The sequence below is a fragment of the Hesperophylax consimilis genome, unplaced genomic scaffold (genome assembly GCF_061612785.1).
Source record: "Hesperophylax consimilis isolate HC1 unplaced genomic scaffold, BYU_Hcon_1.0 scaffold_201, whole genome shotgun sequence".
Classification (NCBI taxonomy): domain Eukaryota; kingdom Metazoa; phylum Arthropoda; class Insecta; order Trichoptera; family Limnephilidae; genus Hesperophylax; species Hesperophylax consimilis.
In genome coordinates this window covers 21,112-43,991 of record NW_028301411.1, presented here as the reverse complement: position 1 = coordinate 43,991, position 22,880 = coordinate 21,112, and the positions used below count along the sequence as shown (strand labels likewise).

General features: G+C 20.4%; 1 non-coding gene across 1 annotated transcript; it reads right to left on the bottom strand.

The window, feature by feature from the left end:
* Positions 1-21,617: 21,617 nt before the first annotated feature.
* TRNAM-CAU (transfer RNA methionine (anticodon CAU)) lies at positions 21,618-21,688 on the bottom strand. Its single transcript has one exon. It is a non-coding gene; the product is annotated as a tRNA-Met (tRNA).
* Between the last annotated feature and the right edge of the window lie 1,192 nt (positions 21,689-22,880).

Below are 22,880 nucleotides of genomic sequence, written 5' to 3'. Positions count from 1 at the left end.
TATCATTACCAATACCAACAATATTCCAATTATTGTTTTCTCTAATAATTTCAGCTACAACTAAACTTTCTTCATTAGAAAAGTCATTTCCTAAATTATAATTAATAATTTCTTTATTAGTATCTTGATTTACAATTCTAATATATGAGTTATCAATCATACCAAAATTTTGTCTTTTATTTTGTGCATCATATATACTTAAGCATACTATAATTTTCTTAATATTAGAAGGTACTAATGATAAATTAATTTCAATACTTTCATCATCTCCATCTCCTTCACCAGTTCTATTATCTTCACTTAATGTAACACCATTAGATTCATGAAATCTATTACCATAAAAAATAAAATCATTGTCTTTAGTAATTTTACCATTTTCTCCTACTAGAAATGCAATTGCATCTAAATCAAATGTTGTATTTCCAACATCATTAATGTCCCATCCTAATCCAACTAAAATTTTACTAATATTATTATCTTTTGATAAATTTATTGTTTGTCCTTTATTTAAACTTATTACTGCCATGTTTATATTCTCCTTTATCTTTTTTTTATTTTTAATAATAAACAATTATTATACTATTATTATATCAAAGAAATAATAATAAAGCAAGCATTTTAAAAAAAAAAGAAACTAAACTGTTTCTTTCTTTTCATAAGCTAATTTTAACTTTTCTAATTCTTTAATTCCTTCAACTCTTTTTACTTTATTTTCTTCATTAATAACTTTAACATCTTCAATACCTTTCATGATTGTATTCCATGTACTTTTTAATGTTTCAATTTCAACTGGACCTTTACCTTGTAAAGTAGCCATTTTTCTTGCATTACTAGATGTTCTTTCAGCTGTTTTTAATAACATTTCATTAGTATGCTTATCTAAGTTAGCCATTGCATCTGCACTAAGTTCTTGTTTCTTTGCACTAATTGCTGCAACTAATCCTTGTTTAAAAATTGGAATTGTTATAATTAATGAACTTTGAATCTTGTTTATTAAAGCACTATTAGATTCTTGTAACATTCTAATTTGTGGTGCTGTATTGAAACTAACATGTTTTGCTAATTCTAAATCATAAGCTCTTTGTTCCAATAAGTTAACATTTCCCTTTAATTTAGTAAGTTCAAAACTAAGTGTTTCATCACCTTCATTAAATCTTTTTTCTAATTCTAAAACTTTTAATTCTTCTCTTTCTTTTGCAACATTAGCTGCAATTGCATATTTTTCTAATGCAAGGAAATATTCATGATTTTTATCATATAAATTATTTAATTGCTGAGAATCTCTTTTAGCTTCATCAGCCTTTTTTCTAATATCAATATTTACTTTTCCAATTTGAGTATCCATAGTTTCATATTTAGCTAATAATTTATCTAAATATTTTTTAGGGTTATTTATAAATCCTAAGAATCCTTTTTTAGGTAATGGTTTGTTTAATTCATTATCATCAAATTTTTCCATAATTTTTGTTAAACTATTCATAATAACACCACTATCTTCAATTTGACTTCCTCTAACATTACTTAATAAACTATCAGTGAAAGTATTAATTCCATCAGCTGTAGTTGCTCCAAATTCTTGAATTGATACTTCATTTGTAATATCAATACTGTTAGACAATTGAATTACTTCATTATTCTTTCTTAATTCAACCTCTCTTTTGCTTAATTCACTTTCTGGCATTAAAATATTATCTGTTTGTGTTTCTTCCATTGTTTTATTCTCCTTTTTTTTTAATTTAGTTTATTTGTATCTACATTATTTAAAGAAATATCAAAATTCTTAATTGAGTAAGCTACATATTCTTCTATAGACAACTTATTATATTTCATTAATTGAAAATTGATTATATCACAAAACTTAAAAAATAATGATATGTGTAGTTCTTTAGCTTTTAATAATTCTTCATTTGATAAAATAAAAGCATCATTAGTATCATATATATCATCAATTAAATTTTCATTAAAAGAATTTAATAAAACTTTATTATTATCACCAAAATTTATTGCAATTTCATTAAGTAATTCATATTTTTCATCATTTATTGTTATTGAATCCAATCCAGCACTTAATTTATAATTTTCAAATCCTTTGTTTGTTTTTAACATATCAAATGCATCAATAAATACTTTCTTTAATTCATTATGAGGTTTATATCCCATTACTTTGTCTTCTACCAATAATGAAATTACTTCTTTTTTTATAATTTTAATCATTTAATTTCTCCTTTGTTTTTTTTTATATACATATTATTATTAATATATTAACTATTATAACATTCTTTTAAAAATAAAGCAAGAAAAAAAGATAATAAATATCTTTTTATTTTTCTTTAATTTCTAAATTTAATTCTTTTTCTAATTTTATTATATCATTTTTGTTTTTTAAATAAACCTCAATATATTTAATATAAAAACTAAGTATTATAAAAATTGAAAAACAAATTGTTAATCCAACACTGAAAGGATACTTATCATCATATATTATTTCACCCCATTTTGTTTTCTCTATAAAAGATTTATAATATAAATAATATTGAAAAGAAACAATTGAAATTATGATTAATGCTCCTATTATTTTTGTTGTTATTAATAAAATAGCATTTTCCTTTTTGTCTTTATTGTATTTATTTTTTTTATAATTTGTTATTACATTATTTGTTAAATTTTTCATTTTTAAGTTTTCATCAGAAATATATCTTTTTATTTCCTCTTCTCCTTTAACTCCTAAACTATTTAATTTTTTATATTCTTCTACAAATAATTCATAATCATTATTAGGATTAAAAACATTTCCTTTTATTAGCTCTAAAATTAAATTGTTGCTATAATATTCTTCATATAAATCATCATTTAAATTATATGATGATAATGTCTTTGCTTCTTCAAAAGTTAATTTGATTAACTCTTGATTGTTTAAATCTTTTTCTTTCTTTAAATCATTAAAAAAATTCAAATAAAACTCATTTATATTTTTTTGTCTTTTACTCATTTTTTATAAACCTTCTTTCTTTATATTTTTTCTATATTAATATTATAACATTATTAATAAATAAATACAATCTTTTTTTAAAAAAACATATATTATATTAATAAAAAAAGAAAGGCTCTGTTTATAAAAAATAGAGGGTAAAAAAAATGTTAAATGAATATTTTAAAGAAATAGAAATAAGAAGAGAAATTCTTGGTTTAAGAATTGAAATTTTTACATCAAGAAATAGTTTTAATTATATTAGTATTGAAAAATTAAAAGATATTATTAAAAAATATAATTTAATTAAAACAAAAATAAATAAAACATCAAGTAATAATATAATAGTTGATTTTTATGAATTAAAGGATGGAATTAATTTTATTAAAAATGAATTAACATTAAAAGAAAAAGAATTCAAAGATAAATTAAATAAAATTAATAATTATAATTATTAAACAAAAAAAAGAAACTAAATAGTTTCTTTTATTTTTTTATTAATCCCTTCTTCCAAATATTCTTAAAATATACAAGAATAAATTTATAAAGTCAAGATATAAGTCTAATGCTCCCATTACTACTATTCTATCATCAAAATAATTACTTTCATATAATCTAGTTAATTTTTGATTATCATATGCTGTTAATCCTGCAAATACTAATACACCTACATAATCAATAATAATAAATAATCCTTCACTTTTTATAAATAAGTTTAAAAGGCTTACTACTACAAGACCAATTAATGCCATAAATAAGAATTTACCAAATGCACTTAAATCTCTTTTAGTTATTCTTCCATAAATACTTAATGATACAAACGGAATTAATGTAATGAAAAATGCTTTATATATTAATCCTAATTCATAGACTATAAATATGCTTGATAATGTAAGTCCATTTAAAATACTATATAAAATAAATAATGCTATTAATGTTCCATAGTTATATTTTTGAATATTTCTTGATATTTTCCATACTAAAACAAATTGTGCTATTATAATTCCAATTAATAATAATGAATTGGAAAATATTATGTTTAAAATATTACCATTACTTGATACAATAAAACCTGTAACACCTGTAATACCCAATCCTAATGCCATAAGCATATATACTTTATTAAAAAAAGTATTTGTGCTTTTATTTTTTATATTATTATTCATATAATCCTCCTTTAAAAATATTTTGCATAAGCTTGCAATCCAATTCTTGATATATCTAAATCTTTTTTTAATAATTCTTTGTATTCTTTTAATAATTTTAAATCATATTCTTTATTTATAGCTTTTTTAAACAAATCTACATTTAATGTTTCAGATGAAGAAAAATTTCCTAATATAACACCATAAATATATTTTTTATTATGTTCATTAGTAGAAGTATTTAATAAATCAACTTCACCATAATAAGGATATTGAAAACCATTATTATTATTTTTATCTAATATTTTATCAATAAAATCTTCACCTTCTTCATCTAGCAAATTTTCTTGAACAAAAAGTTGTTCTTCATCATTTAAAATAATTCCATAAACAATGTCTCCGGTTGCCCACATTCCCATAATTATTTCTCCTTTTTAATAATTTCTTTTAACAATTTTAATTCTTTCAATGTAATAGAACAATTAAATTTCTTTAAAATTTTACTATCAATGTTTAATCTATCAAATCTATTAGTAGTATCATTTTTAATGTCAACAATAATATATTCACCTTGGTCACTATCTAAATCAAAATAATCATCTTCATTTTCTTCATTAATAGAAGCTAATAAAAAATCAATATCATCTTCTGTAAATTCATCTACTGAATCTTCATTTAATTTAAAATACACATCTAATTTTTCATAGTTTTCTTCTTTAATATCATTAGCAATTGGATAATAATTATATTTACCATTAGGTCTTAATTCTTTTACAAGAAAACTTCCATATGGTGCAAAGTATCCATTAGTTTCTAAATTACCTAGAATATATCCTTTGTCATCATAAGAAAATTCAGGTTTAATAGATGTATTAATTATTAGTTCTTCTATCTCTTTAATATTTTCTTTTGTTACTTTTACCATTTCTGTAATTGCTATTTTTTTATATTTATTAAATTTTATCATTTTGTTTTGCTCCTTTATTTTAATTTTAATATACTTATATTATATCATTTATTTTTAAAATAAGCAAGAAAAAAGACTAAATAGTCTTTTTATTTATTTCTATATAATACGTTCTTTTGAAATTGCTACTAATATAATAACCTTTTTTTATTAAAAAATCTATTAAAAACATATATGCTTCTAAAATGTTTTTATCATCAAAATTGAACTACTCATGACTAAAGTCACGAGATTCTGAAAAACATTATTAGGGCTATAACCTATAAGTTTCTTTATTAATATATATATATATACTATTAATAAAACAATACAACCTACATAATTATAGATTCCACTCTAACAATATCTCGTTTATCAAGGTTAGTTCCTAACCTATATTTTTTTTATAAAAGTTAATTAATTATAAAATTTAAATAATTGTAATTAATTTTGAAGGCATAATACCTTTTTCTTTTACCATTGGGTGTTGTTTATTTCCAAGTCCAAAATCATAAATATTTTGACTCGCATTTTTATCTCTAGAATGTACTACTCCACAATATGGACAAATCCATTCTTTTTCTTTATCTAAATCATGATAGATTTCATCACAATCATTACAATATTTGGAAGTATATCTAGGGTCAACTAATATTAATGTTTTTCCTAAGTTTTCAGAGCAATTAATAAATAATTGCTTTATTAATCCAAATGGAATTAATTCTAATTTTTTATTAATATTTTTATTTTTATTAGTTGATTTACCTTCTTGTCTCATATTAAATGAATTAAGGTTCTCAATTATTATGATTTCATTATCTTTACAAATATCTAAAATTAATTTACTATAATAATCTTTTTTATAATCAACTAAATGTTGAAACAATTGTTTTCTTTTATGTAATAATATTCTATGTTTTTTAGATTTATTATTGTCACATTTATCAATTTTGTTGTCTATATCTTTTATTTTTTTACTAACTAAATTGTTTTTATCAACAATGTCCTTAGATAATGTTGTAATTTCTCCAAGTTGATTGTAAAAAACTTCATTGTTTGCCATATTCATATCAATAGCAACAATCTTATTTGGAGTTTTTTTAATTGTATCTTTAATAAAAGTTCTTAAACCAATATCTTTTCTATTTTTGTTTACTGCTTTATCATAAATAATAATTAATTGATATTTTTCACCTTTAACTATTTCTTTTATTGTAACCATTTTTATATCTAGATTTTGTAAATTATTACATTTCTGTTTAACTTTTATTCTTTTGAATAGTGGCATATCAATACTTTTATCATTTATTCTTATACATTTCCCATCTTTATTAGAATTGTTATAAATAGGAATTGAAGTAATTTCATTTTTATAATTTGGTTTACCAAATGTTTTTTGATTACCAATATGATTTTTAAGAATCTTTTGTTTGTCTTTTTTACTCATATTGTCTATTTTATATTGTAAACTAACATAATTTTTATAATTAGCAATAATATCTGTTATAATAAGGTTTATAGATAGCCTAGAAACATTTTTAGAAGATAAAATTTCTTTGTAATGTTCATTTTGTCTTAATGGAGTAATAAATTCTTTTCCAATGGTCATCATAGAAGGTAGTTTGTGTTTATTTTTTAAATATGTATAATCTTCTAATTCTTTTAATACAACATTATATGTATGAGTTAAAGCAATAGAGCTATTATTAAACATAGTTAAAAAGAAAGATTTTTCATCTTTATTCATATTTTTTAAATCAACTGTTTTTGTAATTGCTCTATTCATATAATTTCCTCCTTAATAACCTTTCTATTATTATAACATATATAAAAGTTATTGTAAAGAATTAATTGAAAAATTAAAATAAAAATACCTAAAGGTATATTTGTTTTACCGATATCTAACTCACAGGTTATAATTCGACGAATAGGAGAATTGGTATAAATTCCTTTAAGGAATTAAAAGCAACGAGAATGCGATATCTATTTTTCTACTTCAATTTCAATATGGTGGTCAATAACAAAAACTGTATTCATTTCTAAATTACAATTTTTAGTTAATAAAACTCTATTGATTTGAACTGTATCTAAAATAATAATAAGACTATTTGTTATTTCATCTTTATTATTTTTATTAATAAAATTAATCCCTTTATCAATAAAAGCTTCTTTCTTATTAAAATAAAAAACATCATCAATCTTTTCATCAATAATAAAAACATTTTTCTCATTATAGTTTTCTTTTATAAACAAAGCTAAACTTAATGTTGACATTGCAGCATCAATATCTACTGTTTTATGTCTTGTAATATAAATGTCTTTATTTTTATTAATTTCATTATTTAATTCTTTATATAATTTATTCATTTTGTTTTCCTTTAGACTATTTCATAGTCCCTTTCTTTTTTATTAATATAATATACATTTTTATAAAAAAAAACAATAAAGTCTTTTTCTTTATTGTCTTTTTAATAAAAGATTAAATTTAATAATATTAAACTAAAAATAGAAGTTGCTATTATTATACTTAATTGGATAAAATAACTATAACCACCTAATTTTATTTTTTCAAAATAATTACTAAAACCAAGCCCAGAACCCAATGATATTCCAGCAAAAATAAGAAATAATATTGAATTGTTTTCATTATATAAATATAAACTTAAAATTGTTAATGCTAAATAAAATATGTTTTTAAAAATTATACCTTTTTCTTTAATATAATTCATTCTTAAAAATTCAGTTATACTTGCAATTCCTACTATTAAAAAGGTTTCATTTGAATCTAATATATGTGGCAAAAACCTTGGATAATTATTAAATTGAGTAAATATTACAGTTAATAATATTAATGGCAATAAATCTTTAATAATAATCTTTTTATTATTAACATTATTACTTTTTTTATTTAAATTTATACTACTATTAAAACTAAAAATTGTTAATAAAAATGATAATATAACAACTAAATATGACAATAAATTAATATCTATTTTAATAAAATACAAAAAGATTGTTAATATTGTTATAATTAAAATATTATATTTTCTTAAAACTTTCCATTCATCAATACCATAATTTTTATTATAATCAATATCAATAATGTTTTTCATATTTAATATTAATATTGTAGCTGCAATTAAATATAAATAATTTAAACTATTAATAAATAATAAATAATTTATACTTATAATTAAAAATACAATGTCTATTCTAATTTTTTTTAATTTTTCTTTTATTATTAAAGCAAATATAACAGAAAATACAATGCTAATTATAGGATAAATATTTTGATATATTTGCTTATCTTGTTTATCAATTATTAAATAAATCATTGTTGAATTTGATAAGACAATTAATAATCCTATTATTATTCTAATTAATAATTCTTTAGTTTTATTAGATATTTTCATTTTTAGTTATTATCAACTTTAGTAGTTGTAACAGCTATTTCTTTAGGAAAATTGTTTTTAATATAATTAACCATCATTGGAACACCATCAGGACTATCAGAATGAATGTTAATACTAGCTGGATATATTTTATTTTTATGCATATATACTAATATATCTAAACCAGTTTCATTTGTTCCTAAATTATAATCTAAACTAACAAAGTCTAAATCATCTTTCATTGTTTTAATAAATAAAATAGCTGAATTATATGATGTTGCAACATTATATCCATATTCTTCATTTATTTTTCTCATATCATCTACAAATAATTTCATTTTATTTTACCTTACATACAAAACCATTAGCTTCATTTTCTTTAATTAGTTTTGAGTATGACACTTTCTTTAAATCTTTTTCTTCTTTATTTGTTATCACTCCATTATCAATTAATTCTTTCATGTCTGCTTTGGTAAAATCAATTGTAATTGATTCTATTAATGTATTATTTTTAGTATCATCACCATTTGTTCCACTTTCTACTTTTGAAGAATGTTCTAATCCCTTAATTTCATTTAAAGAATTAGAAAGTTCTTTCATTTTTGAATTAAATTCTTCTTTTGTTAAGTCAAAATCAGATTCATTGAAAACAATTGAATCTTTTAAAATTGCTTTTTTAATAATGTCATCTTTGTAAATATAAGTCTCACTTCTATTATCCTTTGTGCAAACTGTTGTTTTGTTGTTATCAATAGAACATCCAGTTACTAATATAACTAAAAATGCTATCAATAAAAAGCTCTTATTGTTTTTTTTCATTTTATCTTTCCTCCTATAATTAATATTATATCATTTATTTTATTAAAAAGCAATATTTATCATTGTTTTATTTAAAAAAATGTATGTTATATTAATAAAAAAGAAAGGTGTTGTTTGTAAATATAATAAACAACATATAGGAAAAGAAAAAATGAAAAAGTTAAAAGTATTAAGTTTAGGAATGATGTTGTTATTATTAGTAGCTTGCAATAATAAGGCAAGTGATTATACAAAAGGTAATAACAAAGTAAATGGCAGTATATTAGATGCTGCTGAAACTAAAGAATATCTAGATAAAGCAACTGAAATTTATCTAGATAAAAGATTGTTAGCTTTTAATAATCAGTATGATGTAACAACTGATAATTATCTAGACTTGTTTTTAGAAGGAGAATGGTTAAAAGTAGGTGGAGATATCTTTACTTTAACTGATAATGAAAATAATGTTATTGCTGAAGAAAAAGAAATTAAACGTTGGGCAGTTAATTTTAATAGAATGGCTGAAGTTTATGATGCAGAAGGTAATACAACAGGCTTTATCGGTGAAGAAGTAATAAATGATATGTTTAGTATTGGATATCGCTTTTATTTCTATGATAGTAATGGAGACAAAGTTGGTTATACAAAACAAAGTCATTTTGCTTTTGGTTTAACTAATACTATTTATAATTTAGATGGTAGTGTTGCTTATACTATTAAAAATAAAGCTTGGACTTTTACTATGAAAAGCACAATAAAAGTAATTGATAATTCAGAAATTAGTCCTGAAGAAGCAATTATGTTTGCTGCTATTATTTCTGAAATTGCTACAAATAAATAAACAAATAAAAAATAAGATATATCTTATTTTTTTAAGATAAACAAACAAATAAAAAATTAAAATATATATTAGTTTATAAAATAAAAAGAAAGAAATTTACATTTATTGTAAATTTAGGTAAGAAGAAATGAATATGATTGATTTTTTAAGTAGTGATGAATTTAGAGAAAGTATTTCTATGACAAGCAAATTATTAGGAGCAATATTCTTAGTCCTAATAATAATAATTTTGTTTTTTTTAGGTTGCGTTTGTGCTTATTGTTATAGTAATGACATGAAAAGTGAATATACTTCACATTTTAAGATAGGCAATAGAAGGTTTTCTATTGGTTATAATGAGGGAATGCTTTCATCATTACAAATTTTTGCATTATTAATAATGACCTTAATGTTAATTTTTATAAACTTTAATGTTTTAATTATTATTTTTGGAACAATATTAATAATAGCAATTGCATATTTATTAATAAAAATAATCAAAAACTTTTTTAACTTAAATATAAAAGTAGAAAAAATTGAAAAAGTTATTCTTGATGAAAAATAAAAAGAGCAATTAAGCTCTTTTTTGTTTAATCTTCATAAAAGAAAGTTTTTTCAAATCCACCTTTATTAGTTAAGATTGCTTTACCAATAAAGTCTTTATTTGCTTTTGCTTGTTCTTTAGTAATATCATATCTTGCTAAAACAAAGTATAATCTTTCTTTATCTTTATTAAGTATTTTTAAATCCATTTCTGAGAATGGTCTACTAATATGTAAAACATCTTCAGCTTCTTCAAAGTTTAAATATTCATTCATTTCTTCTTTTTCAAACTTTCCTAAATATCCAATAAAGAAAGTTCCATCTTTTCCATTTAACATTCTAATGTTAGTTTGTGTTACTCCATCTTTTCTTTTATAAGGAGTTGTTAGTTGTTTTCCACTAATAAATGACATTACATATCCTGAATTTGGAACTGGTGAATCTGGTGAATCTTTAATATCAGGAATTAATTTATTTTCTCCTAATTTACAAACTTCAACATATTTTAGATATAATCTTGCAGTATCATCCATTTCTTCAATTTCTCCTGCCATATCTTCATCACTGAAATCATAAATTCCACTAACTAATAAATATTTCTCTTTAGAATTTTTAATATACTTTTCTAAATAAGTAGTAATATTAGCATTTACTAAAATAGTTTCTTCACTTTCTCTAAATCCTCTAGCTTTTAATCTTTGCTTTTGGTTATTAATTGTTGTTAAGACAATATTAATTGTTTTTTTAGCATCAGTTTCTTTTTCTCTAGCTTTTTTAATTTGTCTTTGTAAAAAATCTACTTGGATTGCAAAAGCTAATCTTCCATCTGCATTAGGAGTTTTTTTATTCTTTTTTACTTTATAACTTGTAGGTTCTACTAAAATTTTTGTTTTATATTTAATTTCTTCATTTGTTGGCATTTGTATATGCTCCTTTTCTTGTATTTTTAATATTTTATTTTTAATAAAGCAATTGTTGCTCTTTTGCTATATATATATTATAACATCTTTATAATAAAAAGGCAAGTATATTTTAACAATATAAAAATAAAAAAGAACCTTTATTAAATAAAAGTTCTTTTTTCTATTCTGATGGTTAACGCTTAGAGCAAAAATCGCTCTATTGAGTCTACAAGACTCGAGGTTTTTTAATTCATTTGTAATTCTGATACATTTACATTTTTCAGACTTTATACTGATAGGTGTCCCTAGAAGTATTTCAATTATTCCAAAAGATAAGCTTGCCTCCTTTTGTATACAAAATTAATTGTATCAAAAAGGAGCTTATTTAATTGTTAGAAGGCAGTAAGGCGAAATTACACACATACTCTTTTGTTTTTAATCAATCTAACTTTTGATTATTCTTTTTTAATACATATAATAATATATAGTTTTATTTTTTTTTATATTAGATTTTTTATAAAAATAAAAAAAAATAAATATTAAATATAAAATAATAAAAATGTATATTAAATTATAAACATGAAAGGAAAGGATGATAAATATGAAAATTAAAATTGAAATTGACAATGGTGTTCAAGCTATGTCAGGAAATGAATATGGAGAGAAACTATTTTTTAAATATAAGTTAAATGAAATTAATTTAAATGAAAAAAGAGTTGAACTTATTATTAATGATAATGTTAAAAATGTATCTGAATCTTTTATAAGAGGATTTTTACAATATTATATTAATCATTATGATATTGATTTGATTTTAGAAAAACTTAATATTAGTAATCAAATTATTAATAACAAGGTGAAAGATTATTTATATTTAAGAAAGGAAAAATAAAATGAAAAAAATTGTTTGTTTAGTAGGAGCTAGTGGTAGTGGAAAATCTCACTATCAAGCTTTACTAAAAAAGATAAATGTTTTTCCTTTAATTTCTTGTACTACAAGAGAAAAAAGAAAAAATGAAAAAGATAATAAAGATTATTATTTCTTAAATAAAAAAGATTTTGATAAATTAGAAAAAATTCAATATTCCCAATATGGAGATTATGAATATTGTTTATCAAAAGAAGAAATTAAAAATAATCAAAATAACTTATTAAGTTTAGTAACAACTTATGAAGGTTATTTACAAGTTAAAGATTATTTTAAAGAAGATATAGATATAGAAGTTCTTTATGTTTATATTCATATTTCAAATGATGAAGCAATTAAAAGAATTAATAATAGAGAAGCTTCTTCTATTGAAAAAGAAAAGAGAATCAAACAAATTAATGAAGGTGAAACTTTTATAAAAGGAAAACCTAGTTTAATTTATTATACTATATTTGATTTGACTTTAAATAATCAAGAATATAGTGATAATGATTTTCTTAAAATTATTAAGAAGTTAATTAATTAATATGAAAAAGAAAGAAGGAAATAAAATGTTTAAATTTTTAAAAAAGAAAGTAGTAAAAAAGAATAAAGAGCTTTATGAATCAAAAGAAGAATTAAAGAAAACAAATAAAGAATTAAAAGAAACAAAAGCATTATTGTCAAGAGCACATCTTGATATTGATATATCGATTAAAGAAATCTTAAGATTGCAAAAGATTGAAAAGAATGTTAATGGATATATTAAAAGAAATATATTCTTAGAAAAAGAAAATAAAAAATTAAGAGATACTAAATATTTAGCATTTCTTAATAATAAAAAAGATAAATAAATTATCTTTTTTTTTATTAAGCTTTAAAGCTCATTAACATTAAATTCAAACAAATTATTTTCAATGTCTTCTTTTAAATATTCCTTTTTTCTAAAAGCATATTTTTCATCTTTAATATCATTAATATGTGTAAAGAAATAATACTCTTTATCTTCCAACATAATATTTTTTTCTTTTCTTGAAAAGCCATTATATACTAATAATAAACTAATATTGTTAACTGTATAAATACAGAAATCGCCTTCTTTTAAAGAAGATAATTTAATTTTGTTCATTTTATTTTACTCATATAAGTTTATTTTAATATACTCTACTTCTTCTTCAACAATACCTCTTCTTTTTAACAATTTAGCTTTTTTACTAACTTTATCTTTTTTATATTTAGTATTGTCTTTCCATTCTTCAATTCTTTCACTTCTTAACTTCCTTTTATTATAATTGTTTCCAATTAAATATGTAGCTGTTCGATTACATTGATTTATCATTTTATTTAATGATGGTTTATACTTCTTTTTTTGCATGTGTTTTCACACTCCTATTTTTATTTATAGAAACTTTTCATTTCTATATTTCATATTATATCATTGTTTATTAATAATTGCAAGTTTTTTGTTCTTTTTTATAAATTAAAATATATATTATAACATAAAACAAAAGAAAGGAACTATCTAATAGGTAGTTGTGTATAAAAATGGAAGAAAATAAAATAAAAGAATTATTAAAACAAGAATTTTTAAAAGAAAATGGAAATAAAACATTTTCTGTTAATTTTTTTAATAAAGAAGAAATAAAAATTAAATTTAATGAGCTAATAAGTTTTAATTATATATATGGTCAAAATTTAATAACAAATGATTTTAATAAAGAAGATATAGAATATTATAGGAAAAACATGAAAACAAAGAATATTAATAAATATCAAGTTTATCCATATAAAAACAGGGCTTATGATTTTAATCTAAAAGAACTTGGTTATATATTAGGACCACTTTTTCCAATATTTATATTAAAAGAATATAAAGAAGAAGTTCATGTTATTTTTGGAAGTGATGAAAATTATAAAAAATTTAAAAATAATACTTTTTATAAATCACAAATAGAAGATGATGGAAACAAAATTATTATTTTAAAAAAGAATAAAAAAAGTCTTTTTGTACAAAAGATAAAAAGAATAAATAAATGTATGAAAGAAATTTATCATACTAAAGAAAATTCAAACTTTTTAATTGTTGACATTAACAATAAGATAAAAGCATTTAGTTGGGATACTTTATATAATAGTTCAATATTAAAAACAAATAAGGATGAAGAAAATATAATAACAAATATATTTAAAAAAAATAATAAAAATGAAATAGTTGTTAATATTAAGCAAAACAAAAAACTTGGTTATTATCATGATAATTTATTGTTATATAATTTAAAGAATAATATGTTTGAGTGTGAAATTATTAATAATAATAATTTATTTAATAAATTAATAAAACTATATTTAGACAATGCAAATAGATATCCTAAGAACAAAAAAATTGTAGACCCAGTTTATAAAGAAAATTTAATAATCTTAGAATCTAATATAAAGGATAGGGTTAGCTATTTTAATCTTGACAAATTAAATATTAACGATGATTTATATAATGATGGAGAAAAAGAGTTAGTTTTAGAATTATTAGCAATTATTTCTTCATTTAATGATGATATTTTAAAAGCATTTATTAATATTATTGAATTAGACCTTTTTAAAAAAATAAAAATTCTTGATTTAAAAAAAGGAATATACTATATAAAAGAAGATTTACCAACATTTTTAATTGAAAATGAAAGTTTTTTAAAAATGTTAAATAAAAAGACTTTATCTTATGATAAAAATCAAAAAGATTTTTTATCAAGTTTATATTCTATAATATTTGTTTCAAAAAATCAATATTTAATAAAAGAAAATATTGATTTAAACTTAATCTATGAACTATATGAAACTATAGCTTCATATAGTGATTATGATATAACAAATGACTTAAGAGAAATATTAAATTTAGTTAAAACTTATAATTTATCTTATGTTAAAATTAATGAATATTTTAGACAAGCTAAATATCGTCAAGGGATTAGTTCAATATCTGATTTAATTAGTACATACGAAGATTTCTTATCATGTAAAAGACTTTTAAATGAAAATAATATTTTAACTAGACAAATTTCAAACTATCCTGATAGTTTAAAGTTAGCTCATGATTTATTTGTTTTTGATGCTAAAGAAAATAAGATATTTGAAAAGATTGATGATTCTAAATTATTTAATATTACTAATAGTGAAGAATATTTAAAGAATACAATTAGTAAAAAAGACTTTTCAATCATTGTTCCAAATAAAAAGGAAGCTTTAATAAAAGAAGGAATTGAACTTCACCATTGTGTTGGAGGATGCTTAAAAAATATAATTGAAGAAAGAACCAAAGTTTATTTTTTAAGAAAAACAGATGATATTGATAAATCATTAATTACATTTGAAATTAAGAATAATAGAGTTTCACAAATTAGTGGGAAGTCTAATAAATTAAATCTACAAAATAAATTAATAAAAAATTCATTTATATTCTTAATTGAATTTTTTATAAAAGAAAAAATTAGTATTCCACCTCATTATATGAAAAATTATAATAATATAAAAGAATAAGATAAAAAATAAAGAAGAAAGAGATTTATCTTTTTCTTTTTTTTGTTCTTTAAAAATACATTATTAAAAATTAAAATGTATATTATTCTAGGAAGGAGGATAAATGAAAAAAATAAAAAAGAATAAAATTATTTTAAGTTTTTTATTAGCAATAATGTTTACATTAGGTATTAGCAATAATGTTTTTGCAAATGAAATAACTTTTGAAGAATTAGAAATTAAAGAAACTAATACAAATACTAATACAAATGTTGATATAAACACGCCAAAAGTTAATCTTGAAACACCTAATATTGATACAAGTACTCCAACAACTACTAGTGAAAATATAACTGGAAATAATGGAGATAGTACTACTAATAGTTCATCAAATAATAATGTTAAATTTACTACAAATGAAAATAATGAAGTATTAGTAGACAATGGTAATTTTGATGGGAAAGCTAAAGTAGACAATTTAGTAAATAAATTTTTAAGCATAATTCCATATATTCAAAGCAATGCAATACAAGTTGCAAATTGGACTTGGAATATTAATGTTAGTATTTTCATTCTTTAATGGTTTATTTAGTAAAAAGAAAACAATTGGTGAAGCTGCAATGACTGCCATTTTCCATTCTGCAATTGGAATAGGAATAATTATGTTGTCATCACAAATTATTGGTGCAATTGTTTCATTCTTTAGTACTTAAAATTAATTATTAATAAAAAAGAGTTTATTTACTCTTTTTTTTATTATAAAATTTTAAATTCATTTAAATCATTAACTTCTAATAAAATTGGTCCAACATTATTATCAACAAATAAAGAATTTAGCTCTTTTATATATAAAGCAATTAATTCTTTATTTTCATTATAATAATGAATATAAGTTAAATTAACATCTTTTAATTGTTCTTCCATTTTACTAATCCAAAAATGTCCAATAACTTGTAATGTTTTGTTATCATTAATATTATTTCTATTATTTAATAATAATAATGGACTTCTTAGCTCAACATCTTTAGTAAAACCAGAATGACAGAAATTAATATTGTCAATTTTTAATTCATTTAAATACTTTAGAATCTAAAGATAAATATTCTTTTATTGCATTAAATACATCTTCATATTTATCAGTAAAATTATTAATGTTTTTTACCAAAATGTCTTCTATTAAATAATTGTTATAATTAAAAAACATAATCTTTTAACATGGATTTACTTAAGTGCATATTTGTAAAACTATCTAAATATAATGATGCTAAATTTGTTCTTCTAATTTTTTATAATCCTTTGTTAACTTATTAATTAAATCTCTTTAAATAAGATTTTTGCAATTTCAATAAAAGTTTATAAAAACATCATTTTCTACAATATAATAGAAATATTTAGTTTTATTTTTATCAAGATATAATTTCTAAAAGATTATTAATAAATAAATCTAATAACTCTTCATGATTTCCATAAAGATAAAATTCATTTATTATTTTATATTTTTATTTAAATATAAAGCTGTTCCTTAAATCTTCTCCTCTATCAAAATAATCTCCCATATAAATAATACTATCATAAGATACTTTACTTTTTAAATCTTCTAATTTTTCAATAAATGATATTCTACTATGAATATCAGGCACTACTATAAATTTATTTTTCATTTATATATTCTCCTTTTTGTTTTTTATAATATAATATATATTTTTATTTCTTCTTTACAGTCCTTTTGGTTACAGGTTTAACAACTTCTTTTTTTACTACTGTTTTTTCTTTCTTTTCTTTAATAAGAACTTTATTAACATCAACTTTTGTATTAACTATTTTTTTGTTATCTTCACATATTTCTTTAAAAGCTTTTCCTTCATTTATTAAAGCATCTGCAAATATTAAGTTTCTTAATTTTTGTAAATCTTTTGATGCCAAAATAATTGTTAGCTTTTCAAAGTCAATATCTAATTCTTTTAAAGTCTTTTTTAATTGATTGTTTATTTCTTTATTTAAATCTTGCATTTTATTCCTCCTTTTGTTTTATTATATTATTTTCTTATTAATATTAATAAAAATATATATTAGTTTATAAAACAAAAGAAAGGCTGTTTATATTTATATATATAAATAGAAAAGGAATTAAAAATGGAAATTAAAGTTAATAAGAATAGAATAGAAGAAGAAGCTGAAAAAATCTTAAAAGAAAAAGAATTAAAAGAAAAAGAGGCTTTAGATGCTATTAAAAAAGAAGAGGAAGAAATGTATAATCATAAAGATTTGCAAATAGAATTATATAACATAAGAGAGGAAGCTAAAAAGATTAATAATGTAATAATAACAGAAAAAAATATAATCAAATAAAAAAAATGTTATTAATATTATTAATAATAGTAGCATTGTTTAGTGGTTTATTTATTAATACTAAGTCTTTTTATGGTCTTTCTACATTAGTAATTATTAACTTAATTATTTGGGGTTTTTATTCATATATGGATAATAAAATTAGTAATCTTTTTAATGAATATAGATATAGTGGTGACAAGAACAGAGGATATCTTAAACAAGCTTATTTATTTGATATTTTAGATTTAAAAAATATTAGTAAAAAAAGATTAAAAATGGCAAAAGAAGACCCAAGTATTTACATTGATAACTATATTTATTCTAAAGATAATTTTAGAATAAGAAACAAAGTTAAAGTTAATGAAGAATTAATTATGGACTATATTGTTGATAAAAAAGAAGAAGAAGAAATTAACAAAATAGTTAGAGCAAAGTTAAATCAAAAAGCAAAAAGAAGTATATTAGAGAAATAAAAGAGTTTAATAACTCTTTTTATTTTTTATTAAATTATATATTAAATTAGTATTATGAAAGGAGAATTAAATATGATAAAAGTTTGTTGTATTGCAGAATTAAAAGAAGATATTGATGATATAATCATGGTAGATTATCTACATAGAAGTAATCAATTAGATTATTTAGTTTTAGACCCAGAACCAAAAGATAATGATGTTTTAGCTCAAAAAAGAAAACAAGATGTTATTAATATGGGAATAAGAATTGAAGTAGAAAAATAGATATCGCATTCTCGTTGCTTTTAATTCCTTAAAGGAATTTATACCAATTCTCCTATTCGTCGAATTATAACCTGTGAGTTAGATATCGGTAAAATAAATATAACTTTAGGTATTTTTATTTTAATTTTTCAATTAATTCTTTACAATAACTTTTATATATGCTATAATAGATATAAGGTTAGGAACTAACCTTGATAAACGAGATATTGTTAGAGTGGAATCTATAATTATGTAAGTTGTATTGTTTTGTTAATAGTATATATATATATTAATAAAGAAACTTATAGGTTATAGCCCTAATAATGTTTTTCAGAATCTCGTGACTTTAGTCATGAGTAGTTCAAAGTGAAATTAAAGAAGGAACAAAAATAGTTTTTAATGGAGGAGCTTTTACAAAAATTGCTAAATTTATTAAAAACAATAAACTAGATTTATTAGTTGCTAATGGTGGATTTGTTGGCAGTAACATTCTTTTAGATAAGTATCAATTGCCAAAATTTAAAAATAAAGAGTTTGTAAGAACTTTTAATTTAAATATAGATGTTATCTCTGGTAATCAATGTTTAGAATCTAAAAATATTAAAGAAATTAGATTGGTTTCTAAAAATGTTTGTCATTCTTATTTAAATACAAAGAAATACATTCATAAAAATGATAAGTTTTTAAAGAATTATAATTTAAAAGATGAAAAACGTCTTCATGATTTATTAATGGCTAAAGAAGGTTTAAAGTATTTAAATAAACAAGATTTAGATTTAGATTATATTAGTGCCAAATTAATAACTGAAGATGGATTAAAAGGAACTCATACAAAATGGGGTTCTAAGTTAGATAATAATTCTAATTTAAAAATATCATCTAATTTTAAAGAAAGAAGGTTTTAATATGGAAAGAGTCAAACATTTCAAAAAAGTAATTAAAACTTTAGATTTAGCAATAGATTTAAAATTTACAAAAAAAGCATTGGCTTTAGTAATTAAAGAAATGTCTAAAGAAAAAGGATTTACTAGACATGATGGAAGTGATTATTATGTGCATCCTATTGCAATTGCACAAACAGCAGTAGACTTAATTATTAAAGAAAAATTAAGAGAAGGTAAAATTTACGAAGTGGATGTTTTGTTAACAACTTGTTTACTTCATGATATTTTAGAAGATGTTGTTCATATTAATAAAGAATATATTGTTTCTCATTTTGATGAAGAAGTATTTATTAATATTGATAATGTTTCTAAAAGAGAAGGTGAATCAACTGAAGATTATTTAATTAGAGTAAAATCAAATCCAATTTCTTCATTAGTTAAGGTTTTAGATAGATTAAATAATTTTTCTAGTATGTCTGATTCTTCTTTAGAATTTAGAGAAAAACAACTAAATGAAACATTAAATTATTATTTCCCATTAGTTAAAGAATTAAGAAGATTATATTGGGAAGATTCTAACTTCTATTGGCAAGCAAGAACTATTTTATCTTGTTTAATAAAAGAAGTTAAAAGAAGTAATAAATACGAAAATATAAATAAAAAAGAGATTGTTTAATCTCTTTTTATTTATATTTTATAAATCCCATTACAAAGGAAATAACTATTAATTAGTATACAAGAACACAAGAAATATCAATAATAACAACCATAACATATCCATTATACTTTCACCTCTTTTTTTTGTTTTTGTTAATACTTAAAATTATTTTTCTAATATTATTTCTTTATTAATTTTGCTTTGAAAGTATGCTTTAAAAGGAAATTTAATGATTTTTTTTAATAATTCAAATAAAAGTATTAAAACAAATAAACCTATCATTAATTTAAATAAATCATTTATCATTATCTTTGCTCCTTCAACTCCAATTTCATCTACAATCCACCCACCATTATTCTCATTAATAATAAGAATTGGTTTAAGAAAACTAGATAAATTTATAAATATAAATATAAAAAAAGATAAATGAAGCAATTCTCTTAATATTTCATTTTTTAAAGAAACCATTTTTTCATAAGCATCTTTTTTATTTATTATATTTTCTTCCTCTTTTAATTTGTTATTACTTTTAATTATTTTTTTATAATTGTTTTCATCATATAATTTAAAATAATTTAAATAAATATTACAATTATAAATTTCATTATAATTATTGTCTTTTAATAAGTATTCACTAATTTTTTCTAATAAATATTTATTATAAGAATAAAAATCTTTATCATAATTAATATTTTCAATTATTGTTAATATTTTAAAGTTTTCTTTGTTACATTTTGTTTCTTTTAAATCATTTAGTTTATTGAAAAAATCATCTATTAATTCTTTGTATTCATCTTTATTAATATCTTTATTCATATCTAAATTATTAATATAAACAAAATATGAATTAATAAATATATTTGTTGATTCATATTTTATAAAAGAAGTTCTTAACTCTTCTAATTTTTCTGATTCTTCTAATTCTTCTAATTTATTTTTTTCATCATAAATTGATATTAAATTAGCCTTGTCTTCACTATTAAATTCATCTAAATCATATTTTAATCTATTTCTTGTTAATAATATTATTTCCAATGTTTCTATATACTTGTTAATATAAGTTATATCTTTTTTCATAATATCTCCTTTGATATATTTGGTGGACATAGAGAAAATCGAATTCTCATCAACCGGTTATGAGCCAGTAGCTCTACCATTGAGCTATATGTCCATGTCTATCAATAACATTATATCATTTTTATTTAAATCTGTCAATAAAAAAAAGAGAATAAATCTCTTTTTTAAAACATAAACTATTATAATGTCTATATTTTGTTTTGGGTGAGCTATATGAGATTCGAACTCATGTATCCCCCATAGAAAGTGGGGTGTGTTAACCGCTTCACCAATAGCCCATAATTTATTTTTTTTAATGGCGGGGATAAAAGAACTTGAATCTCTAACCTTCTGCTTAACAGGCAGTTGCTCTAACCAATTGAGCTATATCCCCATGTTTAATAATTATTAACAAAGACTTTCTTTATTAATACTATTTAAGTATAACATATTATTATTATTACGTCAAGTTTTTTATTGTTTTTTTATTAAGCATTTTTAAAAACAGTTTATTCATTTTTAGAGACTTCTAAGGAACAAAAGTCTTTACATATACACTTTATAATACTTTTAATTAAAACCTCTTAAATAGCTTTAAATAAGCTAATAGTGACATGTTTGATTTATTAATAAAAAAAAGAAGAATTAATCTTCTTTTTCTTTTTTCATTTTATTTATAAATATTATTGCATCTTTAATGTCTTTAATTAAATCTTCTTTTATAAAGATTTTATTTCCTTCATTTAAGTTATTAACATTAATTGCTCCTTTATATCTACAATAATCTCCATAATGTCCATAATCCCAACCAATATAAATATCACCATTGTATGTTATTCCACCATGACAATCAATTGATTCAATTTCTTCTTCACTTAAACTATCAATAAAATCATCCTTTTTAATATAAGCACAAGGAAACATTCCAGTTGGAGAAGCCATTAAACAATCGTATCCATCAATTTTGACTTCTTCTTTATAATCATCTTGATATAAAACATTATTTTTAATTAGTTCCTCTTCTTTTGCTATTGCTTCTTTAAATATCATATTTAAATACCTTTTTAAGTTTTAAAACTTAAATCCTTTCTTTGTTATATCTTAATATAGTATTTAACTAAATTATATATTAATATATTAAATAGAAAGGAAATAAAAAAATGAAAGATAAAATTTTAATAATGAGTGATATCCACTCTAATTTTAATGTATTACAAGATGTAATGAATAAATATCGATTATCATCTAATAAAATAATTATATTAGGTGATATTATTGATTATTCATCATACAAAGGAGATTTTGAT